The sequence below is a fragment of the Pipistrellus kuhlii genome, unplaced genomic scaffold (genome assembly GCF_014108245.1).
Source record: "Pipistrellus kuhlii isolate mPipKuh1 unplaced genomic scaffold, mPipKuh1.p scaffold_m20_p_2, whole genome shotgun sequence".
Taxonomy (NCBI): domain Eukaryota; kingdom Metazoa; phylum Chordata; class Mammalia; order Chiroptera; family Vespertilionidae; genus Pipistrellus; species Pipistrellus kuhlii.
This window is the reverse complement of record NW_023425515.1, coordinates 104,521,111-104,532,847: the sequence shown is the minus strand read 5'-3', so window position 1 is coordinate 104,532,847 and position 11,737 is coordinate 104,521,111.

Here is an 11,737-nt window from a genome sequence, read left to right as displayed (position 1 = left end):
ACAATAGAAGGACTGAAAAGTTTTGGGTGGCTACTTTGAGCTAATACCTTGAGAATGTATTTTAATAAATAATTTCCTTTCAGCTTATTTTCCTTCTTTGAGGGGAGGTCAAGATGTAAGGGTGTTCAGATTAAGGATGGGGGGGGCGAGGGAGAGAAGTCATTTTTTTTCAGAGTCAGTTATAAAATGGAAACTTTCTAAAATGTGATCTTGAGACCTCAAGAACCACGTTGGAAGCTTATTTTCTGACCTAAATGTAAAATTACTCACACAGTGGTTCCAAAGCTTTAAGTTACAAAATCACCATTCAGTGTTTATAGACACTAGGATCTTCAGGCAGGGCCCTAATTAATCCAAACATACTTGGCTTCTTCCCTGACCACAATCACTTATTCAGGCTATTTTAGAATGTAACTACCTACTTAATGCAATGCAAATAAAACATTCTTACTATACATCATCTATAATCAGTGGTGAGAAATCTTTTAAGCAATCATTTGAATGTATACCCTCTGGCTTTACCATTATTTAATACCTTCAGGAAAGAAGCCTTCCTTATATGGCCTGATCTATATATATAAAAAGCCTCTGGCTGTAATGCCTTCACAACCAAATAACCAGTCACCAGGAGGAGCATTGATGGGTCTCATAGGCATGGTGCATCTGAGATCCCACCTCGCGCAATGGATCTAGGGTCTTGCAAGATTTTGGCTCATGCAGCGTAGCTCTCAGGCTCTAATTGTAACAAGGCTGGCAGCTGGCAGGCAGACAGGACAGGACAGCAGGAAGGTGGACACCACAAGACAGGCACTGAGATACAGGCACTGATGGGTGGGGCTGTGAGCATGGCAAGGGGTATATATATGTGGGCAGGGCCACGCAATTTCATGCACTGTGCTGCTAGTATCATAATAAAATGAATAGCTTCATTTCAACAGAAATTTATACAGGTAAGAACCAAAAAAAATTTATCTTTTGAAACCTAATTCTTTCCATAGAAAGAATATGAAGAAAGCCATTTGCTAATTTAGTGCAGACTTTGAACTTGGATCTTAGTTTCCTCATTGATAAGATAGGGAAATAGTAAGTAGCTCACACAGTGATTATGAGGATTTAATGGGGGAACATTTCAATAATTCAGGGATGCATCTGCCACAGTGCAAGAACTTTATAAATAGTAGTTATCCCCTTACTTTCCTTTCCATTTCTAAGGTGTTAGCCATCCCTCCTGGAGGCCCAGCACTCATCTGATCTTTAGGGGAAAATATATATGGCCAAGGCCAACAATAGAACTCAGCATGAGTCTCCCTCACTGTGGGACCATTCCTTACTTCAAATTTCAATCCTAATAACCTGATTTCTGCTCATTACTCAGATTATATCTTCATTTTCTAGCTGATATCTAAATTCCTTTTTATTAAGAGTTCTTACTCTTTGATTAGGGTAATGGAAATATCCAACACATTGGACTAGAGTCAGTCAGAACTTTTAGTTCTAGTAATGAGATTGTCCATCTATTTGGGACATATGCCCTCCATCCCTTTATTGAGTTACCCACTTCACCCTCTTACCTGCATCTTAGAGTTCTAGTTTTAGAACTTGCCCAGGAAATGAGGGGTGTTGGGTGCTGCCATGTCTCCTTGGTGCAGGGCACCTGCCTGGGCCTCTAACATGACCACTCGTAAAAGTTTTATTGAAGTGTTCTACCCTTCCATGAAAACAACCCCACTGCTTCTGTTTGCTAACCTGATATCAATTGTCCAGACTATATCTGTCACCATGTGTTTACTCTTTGGCATCGAGGTTCTAAAGTAGGGGTGTCGAACTCAATCAGAGAAGGGGCCAAAATCTAAAATCCAGCCTAAATCGCGGGCCGAATGGTTTACTGAACAGTCATAAACTGTCATTGTGATGGAAACGCAGCGGAGTGCAGTGATGACAGCGCGGTGCGTGCCACATTGCAAGGCCTGGCGGGACGGATTTGGCCCGCGGGCCTTGTGTTTGACACATGTGTTCTAAAGGATGGAATGGAAATATTCCTAGAAACTGACTCTTTTATGCCTCTTAAGCAATTGCTGCATTTCAGTGAGGACCTAACTGGAAGAAGCCCTCCTTAGCCTGGCCTGTTTCATCAATTCTACCATGTCTTAGCCAAATATATTTACTTCTTCACCAAATGTTTATTAAGCACCCATATATGGCAGGCATTGTTCAGGGCTACAGATGGAGCAGTGAGCAACATGAAAATGCTGCCATCATGGAGCTTATATTCTAGTAAAGGAAACTGACTCTAGTCCAATGTGTTGAATATTTCCATTACCCTGTCAAGTCACTATCCACCTCACCATCCATCCTGTGATTCAGTACTGAACTCTGTGGACTCCTTCATCAGGTTCCTTTGACGCCAGGCTTCCTGTTGGTTTTTGCCACTGGGATGCACAGGCAAGAACATAGAGATAAAAGGGAGAGATGAGGTATTTATTAATATTTCTTCAGCTCCCTCCTTGATCCGCTCTTCTTACTCTAGCCACAGATTCCGGTGATAGGCTATCTCCTACAGCCACAGTTTGCTCTGGGTACTGGCAATTGCTCCCTCCCTGGACTCTGACTATAGTGACAGTGCCTCAGTCTTCCTTCTTCAGGTTGCTTGTTCATTCCATGATCTCCTTTAATGCTAGCAACATCTTGTCAATAATCTGCTATTGACACTTACATTTACTCAACTGAAAATGGCATCTACTTACTGTCAGCATCCTGACTACAATACCAACTGAGAAAATCCTACTATTATAAATAAAAGAGTAATATGCAAATTGACCATACTTCTGCTACATCTACCAGCCAGGCCCACCAGCCATGCCAACCAGCCAATCAGAGTGAGTATGCAAATAAACCCAACCAAGATGGCTACAGCCACAGAGAGCAGGAGGAATGCTTGGGTTTCCCAGGCAATAGAGGAAGCCATGCTTTCCGCCTGCCCTTGCCAGCCTAAACCTGCACTCAAGGCTACAAAGTTTCAATTGTAGAAAGTAAATAAATTCCAGATACCAGGGTTTCTGCTTGGGTCACCAGGAGGCATGGCTGGCCTACAAACTACCATAGGCCCCTCGTTAAGGCCACCCCATGCCCCAAGGGAACCCCTACCCTGATCCAGGACACCCTTCAGGGCAAACCAGCTGGCCTCCACCCATGCACCAGGCCTCTATCTTATCTAATAAAAGAGTAATATGCAGATTGATCATCACTCCAACACACAAGATGACTGCCCCCATGTGGTCAAAGATCCTGCCACTATGTGGACACAAGATGGCCACCATAAGATGGCCAGCAGAGGAGGGCAGTTGGGAGGCACCAGGTCTGCAAGGGAGGGCAGTTGATAGGGATCAGGCCTGCAAGGGAGGGCTGTTGGAGGTGATCAACCCTACAGGTAAGGGCAGTTAGGGTTGATCAGGCTGGCAGAGGAGGGAAGTTGGGGGCAAACAGGCTGGCAGGGGAGCAGTTAGGCATTAATCAGGCTGGCATGGGAGTGGTTAGGGGGTGATCAGGCTGGCAGGCAGAAGCAGTTAGGGGCAATCAGGAAGGTAGGCAGGTGGGAGCAAGCAGTCCTGGACTGTGAGAGGGATGTCCAACTGCCTGTTTAGGCCAGATCAGATTGGGGGTCCTAGATTGGAGAGGGTGCAGGCTGAGCTGAGGGACACTCCCCCACCCCCATGCACAAAATTCATGCACTGGGCCTAATATTATATTAGTATATAATAGTTTGCCAAGTAATGGTAAGTATTGTGAATTTAAAAATATGGCATAACAAAGTAGACATCTTCTAGGAAATGCTCTTCTAGATTGACAGTGGTCTGCAAAGTAGGTGACATTTGGCAAATATATGAATGTCTTCAAGTAGGGACCAGATAAAATATAGAATGCCCAGTTAAATTTGAATTTCAGATGAACAACAAATAATTTTCAATTTAAGTTATGTCCCAAATAGTGTATGAGACATAATTGTAAATATATATATATATATATATATATATATATATATATATATATATATATTTGTTTATCAGAAATTCTAATCCAAGTGGATGCCCCATATATATTCTATGCAACCTTAATTTGAAGACATAAGCAATATGAATGAACCAATATCTGGAAGAAAAACATTTCAGGAAGAGTAAATAGTAATTACAGAAGCCTGATGAGATGGGTTCATAGTTGGTGAATTCATAACATATTAAGAAACTGCAGCCTGATGTCTTAGTTGTTGAATGTTATTAATGGGACAAAGGGCATTATCAGAGGGAGACAGGAGCAAGATTTAGAAACCTGAGTCACCCTGTGGCCTGTGCTTTTCCTCCTCTCTCAATTGTCCTATTCAATTCTGTATGTTAATTACAGTCATTGGGGAAAGAAAGCCAGGGCAGGAAAACAAGATGCCAAAGCCCTCAATGCAGCAATAGCAAATGAACCTGAAAATTACTTGCAAGTTGCCAATATCATTTTGTGAACAAAAAACAACTCTTATGCAAATCACATGCAAATTACCTTCATGCTTTTCTAGCTCATGCAGCTGAATATAATTTCTGGAAAAACCTAAGAGATTTATGCTGTTTGCTGTGCTCCTGCTGGTAGCTGAACTGCCAATTGGAGGAAGGCACACTGTCTAAACAAAGCCATAGCAAATGAAAACTCTTCACTAATGATAGGGTTCATAGCACCATCCCCTGGCCCAGAACCTGATTCCAAAGAGGTTCTCATGCATGTCTTCTCATCCTAGTCTTCCAAAAATTTTAATCAAAATGGTAATATCCACATTAACAGGAAAGAACAAAACCTGGCTAGCTGGTTCAGTTGGTTGAGTGTTGCCCCGTGCACCAAAAGGTCACCAGTTGGATTCTTGTGGGTCAAACACATGCCCAGGTTGCTTGCTCAATCCCCAGTAGAAGGCATGCAAGATCAAAAAGCAAGGCTTTGTCCATAGCTCCAAGTCTATGGGTTGATTTGGGGCAGAAGAAAAGCGGTAGTTTGACTTGATGTACTTAATGGAGTTGACAAATTAGCATGAAAAGTGACTCAGAGTTCTGTGTAACTACTTTAAACAAGATAGATCCAAGATGCTCTTAATGCATTTGCTACAAGATGCTCTTAATGTCTTTGTGTTTAAGTAAATAAAATAAATACATAAGATAGGAACAAAATTACATTAAAATAATGTTATTTAAAAATTTTTAAAGTAGGTTGGCACACATATTTCTTATTATTAATGCATTAAATAAGAGCTAGCAGAATTAAGAACTAATGGTTTTAAAGTGGTAATGAGTGTAAATATTCTGAGAGATTTGCTGCACTATAATGTGATATAAAATTATCTTTTGTTTCTAGTAATATCTATCATAATGCTACTGTGACTTGTTTCCCAAATTTGTAATTGTAGTAATAACTATATTTTATATAGAAATGGTGAAAAGAAAGATCATTATTTCCCCATTCAAGTTCAGATGCCCTGAATTCTCTCATGGACCCAGGTTAAAGGTAATGCATTAGAGATACAGAACAAGTTGAATGAGTTTTTCCTAAATCTAAGCTCTGAAATACCTAGTGATTTTTTTCATTTTATATGTGAGCAGGACTCATTGAGGAAATGATGCATATAAGATCTAAGATATTTCATAAATTGAGGACTTGATCCAATATGTGCTTACAACTTTTTCTCAAAGCAGGATAGTGGCTACAGCTTTACTATCTCCTCTATTTTTTATTTTTTATTTTTTTCCAATAGAACTCATTTTATAGTCATCTATACAAAATAATTTCTTTTCAATCACTAGTTTTCCAATATTATATATGCAGGTATTGTTGGAGTTTCCTCTATGTTCTTTTTTCTTTTTAAAGAAAGATACTGAAATTGCATTTTAAGCAAACTGTATCTGAAGGTAGAACTGGAGTATATGACAATCACTTATCACCCATTGTCTCCCCGGTACTGAAAGAGTGCTTTTTTCACACTTGAGGCTTTAAAAAATATGATTAGTTACAGGAAAAAATCATTCCTTATAGACCTAATATATTTTCAGGCAGCACCTCAAAACTCTGAACTGTAGTATTGCTCTTCACATTTGTGTACACTAAATAAGCATATACCATATGAAACAAAGCATGCTGAACAGGGCCCATAAGAAAATGTCTTTGCACAATGAAATAAGATTCACTATCTAAAGATGATTATTAGCATTTTTAAGATATATAATAATGATTTTGAGGAATAGTATCTCTCTCTTACATTTTTCACATGTTCCAAAATTGGTTCTAAAAATAAATAAGAAAAACAGTATGACTTGATTTCCTGCGTTGTGGTGTTTCAGATCAGTGGGAGGAGCAGATGCCTTAGACTGCAATGTGCAGGTAAGATGCTTATGGTGAGTGTTCTGAGGATCAATGTGTATGGAAAAGCATTGCGACTTCACCGCCACCTGTTGCCATTAGGGAAGGCAGTTAGTTAGTTATTAATAGAGCAAGGAAGCAAATGGAGACAGACATCTAATTAAACCAAATTAACTAGGAAGCTAGATTTTCCAAACACTCCAAGGTACAGCTACATTGCCCCATCCAGGGGATTAACATCCCTCATGGCTTTCTAGTTTGGAAGACAAACTGGCCCATTCCCCTAGATCAGGGGTGTCGAACTCAATCAGAGAAGGGGCCAAAATCTAAAATCCAGCCTAAATCGTGGGCCGAATGGTTTACTGAACAGTCATAAACTGATAATGTTAACCAGAAATGTGAATTTAAAATGAGTGGAACAATCTTTTCCTTAACAGTGCTGTTAACCAACTCACATGCTATCAAGCAAAACAGTAATATTGGTATCAAGCAAAACAGTAATATTGGAATGTACCTAAAATGCTCATTGTTTTGTTTTCTGGCTAGATGTCTGACACCGTTTTCCCCGGATCAATGAGTCAATGTTCGGTTTTATTTCTTGGGCTGTAGCAACCCGCAAAACAGCATGGAGGTTGTCATCGGTAATGCGTGATCTGTGCTTGTTTTTGTTTAGATTCATTATTGAAAACATCTGTTCACAAAGATAGGTGCTCCCGAACATGGCTAGAATACGGGCAGCATGAAGTCGGAGCTCTGGCATTGAGTCAGGGGGCAGTAGAGGGTAGAAGTCCTCAATTTCAACATCCTGAAACCTTGATTTCAGGCCACTGTCAGACTGAAGCTCGATTATCTCCATCTGAAGGTGATGGGGCACATTGTTGACATCAACTGTAAAAGGATTGGCAAAGATGTCAAAGCCTGAGTGCTGTGTTCTAAAGTCAGAGAAGCACCGCTCAAATTCACTTAGTAAACGGCTAACTTTGGTAGCCAGCCGACTGCAAGGAAAAGTACCAGAAACAGTGGTTGAGGTACTCAAACAAACGGGAAAGTGGGCAAGATTGTCCTGTTCCAGTTGGGACTTCCATAGTTGAAGTTTACGCTGGAATGCTGTGATCATGTCAGACATCTTCGTGATGACTTGTTTGCATCCCTGCAGCTTCAGATTCAGTTGGGCGAGATGCTCGCATATGTCACACATCATAGCAAAATCACATAGCCAGGCAGGATCCGACAGTTCAGGCAAGGGCTTTCCTTTACTTTCCATGAAAAGAGCAATTTGTTCTCTGAGCTCAAAAAATCTTTTGAGGACTGCGCTCTTGCTCAGCCATCTTACTTCTGTGTGGTATGGCACGTCTCCATGCTCTGCACCCACCTCCTGTAAAAACTGCTGGAACTGGCAATGATTCAGGCCATGTGCCCGTATAAAGTTAATAGTTTTAATGACTGTGGTCATTATGTCATTCATGTCCAGAACTTTTCCACACATAGCCTCTTGGTGGATAATGCAATGATAAGTAATCAAGGGTGTGTGGCAGTGACTTTTTTGCATTCTTTCCTTCATTAGTCCAACCAAGCCTTTCTTTTCTCTGCACATTGAAGGTGCGCCATCGGTAGTTAGCCCCACCAACTTTTCCCAGGGTAATTTAAAATTATTTATAGATTTCTCCACAGCCTCAAATATATCTCTACCAGTCGTCGTCCCATGCATGGCAGCTACATCCAAAAGTTCCTCAGTGACAGAGAGGTCGGTCTTCGTAGCACGTATAAAGATGGACAGCTGCGCTGTATCAGTGTTGTCTGTGCTTTCATCGATAGCAAGTGAAAAAGCGAGATAACTGCATGCCTGTTCGGCCAGCTGTGATGATAGATTTCCTGAGAGTTCTTGAACGCTATCTGCAATGGTGTTTCTTGACAAACTGACATTTTGAAAACTCTGTATCTGGTCTGGGCATACTTGCTCACACACTTTTAGCATGCATTGCTTCAAAAAGGCACCCTCTGAAAAACACCTTGAAGTACGGGCAATTTCTTCAGCCACTATAAAGCTTGCTTTCACTGCAGCATCATTTTTCGCTGTAGCCTTTGTAAACATTTGCTGCTGTGATTGTAGTTTGCCTTTTAGTTCTTTAACAATTTTATGCTTTTCTTCCAAAGTATATTTGCCATACTTAACATTATGTTTGGTGTCAAAATGACGACGTATATTGTACTCTTTCATCACTGACACTGTCTCATAACAATATACACACTGGTCTGCCCTCTCTAAGCACAAACATGTATTCATTTTCCCATTTGTCATTAAATTGTCTGCCTTCACTGTCAACTTTTCTTTTCCTGGACATTTTGGGATCAATATTGGCAGTAAAAGATGTAGTTTATTGGAAATCTGCGTTAGAAGGAAAAAGTTGAAAACTGCACAGGGATAGCTTGATTTGGCAGATGGAGTGGAGAAAAAAAAAAGTCAGTCAATAAATGCCTGGCTGGGTACAGATAGCAGATTCTGTTGCAATTTTTATGCCTGCACTTTATGCCAGGAACTGGCAGCTTCTGCTGTGTATTTTTTATGCCCGCACACTCACTCTCTCCTCTGCTCTGCCACCCGCACAACCACATCGGATGCCGGACTATAGGTCACACCTCCTGAATCTCGTGTGACTTGTTATCTATGCGCATGCGTAATAGATAGCAAGTACAGCGGCCGGTGAGGCGGCCGGCGAGATCACAAGCCTCCTATGTCACCACGTGTCATTGTGATGGAACGCAGCAGAGTGCAGTGATGACAGCTCGGTGCGGGCCACATTGCAAGGCCTGGCGGGCCGGATTTGGCCCGCGGGCCTTGTGTTTGACATGTGTGCCCTAGATTATCGAGGGATAGGACGGAGGAGGAAGACCAAGTAAAGGGAGTAAAGGGGAAGAGGAAATACCTCTGCAGAGGTGCAATAGAAGCCAAGAAGGTACAGGGGAGAGCCTTCTGCTCTGAGGCATGTGAGGTAGGTGCCAAAATGGTCACTATAAAGGGGAGGGTGCAGTCTAGGAAAACCTGGGAAAATAATTCAATTGGATAAAGGCAGGAAACCCTGGAAGATACAGGAAAGAAACCAGATAAGGGGGAGGACCAGCACAAATCCAGGAAGAGAGTGGTTAGTTTAAAAGAAAGCTTACCCCTTCCCAAACCCAAGAAGATATAATCAAAATGTATCAAAAGCCCGAGATTTGTTCATTCAAGGCTCTTTGCATAGCAGCTCCATGGACCAAGTTCAGTGCCAGAGAGGCTGGGTGTTATGGGGTCTGGATGGCAGACATGCAAATGGGAAATAAGAGCCAGAGAAGTTGTGCATCTCCGGCCCTGGCCTCCTGGGCTTTCTGAGGAGATTGCATTCATTTTATTGATGGTTTCTTTTTTTGAACAGAAACCTTTTTAGTTTTATGTAGTTTCACTTGTATATTTTTGTTTTTATCTCTTTTATTTTTAGTATCACATTTAAAAAAAATCATTGCTAAGACCTATGTCAAGGAGCAGATTATATATATATATATATATATATATATATATATATATATGTTCTTCTTAGAGCTGTATGGTTTCAGGTCTTATGTTATAGTCTTTAATCTATTTTTTTAAATAATTTTTTATTGTGAAAAGTATTACATATGTCCTCTTTTTCCCCCATTGACCTCCTCCAGCCTAGGCCTTCACTGCTCCACTATCTGTGTTTATGGGCCATGCATACAAGTTTCTTTATTGATTATTTCCCACCTACCCACTCCACCCTACCTTCCTACTGAGATTTTTCACTCTGTTCCATGCTTTCATGTCTATGGATCTACTCTATTCATCAATGTATTTTATTACTTAGATTCCACATATGAGTGGATTCATATGATAGTTGTCTTTCTCTGACTGGCTTATTTCACTTAACATGATACTCTCCAGGACCCTTCATGCTGTCTCAAATGGTATAGATTATTCTTTTTTACTGTAGCATAGTATTACATGGTATAAATGTACCATTTTATCCACTCATCTACTGATAGGCACTTAGGCTATTTCCAGAACTTAGCTATTATAAATAGAAGTGCATGCATTCTTTCAGATTGGAGTTTTGGTTTTCTTATGATATATTCCTAGAAGTTGGATCACTGGGTCAAATGGCAGTTCCATTTTTTTTTTTATTAAGGTATCATATGTGCACATATTTTGCCATTGCCCCCCCACCCCACTCCCATACATGCCCTCACCCTCCACTGTTTTGCATCTATTGGTTATGCTTATACGCATGCATACAAGTCCTTAGGTTGCTGACCTCTGAGAGCTTTGGAGATAACAGGCATGAATAAATAATGCTGTGCTTTGGCTGAGTAGTTTGGAACTAAAGAATGAAGGGGAATATGAGAACTAGGCAGCAGGAGCCTGAGGTTGTACAGATGATCCAACTCATTCTGTGATGCTCTTTGCTGCCATAGCCTCTTGTCCACCATTCTCATAGGACCAAAATGGTGGTTTGTGAACTCTGCTTATGGAGACCTAGGTGGCTACAGGTCTTTCACCTCAGGATACAAGTAATTTAAACCTCTCCTTCCCAGTCCCAGTTCTGCATGTCAGTGACAAACATACCTCCTGGAGCAAAGCACCTTGACAAGAGCCATGCAATCCAGTACTCAGAAAATAATCTTCTCTGAAGGCTCAGTCTGAGTCCATTTGACAGAGAGATGTCCTTGGTCTCCTCCCCTTAAAAATACAGTGCAGACCTGTCTGACACACACCCTGTCTGAAAGCTACCTGGTTACTTTTGACCCTTGTCAAAATTCAGATCCATTAGCTAGAAGAGAAACTATCAAATACTTTTAAATTATCTTTTGCATTCCCAATCCTTGGTAAAATTACCATCACAGAGCCAAATCCACAATAACAGGAATGAAATGAATTTTAATTCTCTGCTCTCAATTCTGTAATAACAAAACTTGTGACAAGCTTATATTTTTAAAGAATTTTATTGTTTGGAGTTCTTTTTAACTTTGGAGTTCTTTGTTATAATTCAAATTTGTTAGTTAAGTATGAAATAAAATATCAAGCAGTTTTTAAAATGTTTACTTCTAGCACAAATTGGCTTTACATATTCTGAACTGAATGAATTTAGCAACCACAACTGAATTCATAAGATTATTACAATCCCAGACACTCAGGTCTCCTCACAGAATCAAAACAGCAATACAAGGCACTGAACACATCTCCAGTCTATAAAATACAAACCTGTCCAGGTAACCAAAGACCACGGCTATACTTCGAGCCTTGCACATTTTTGACAGAGCTGTGGGAAGAGCCATGCACTCCTCTACTTCAGTAAACCAACACCCCACA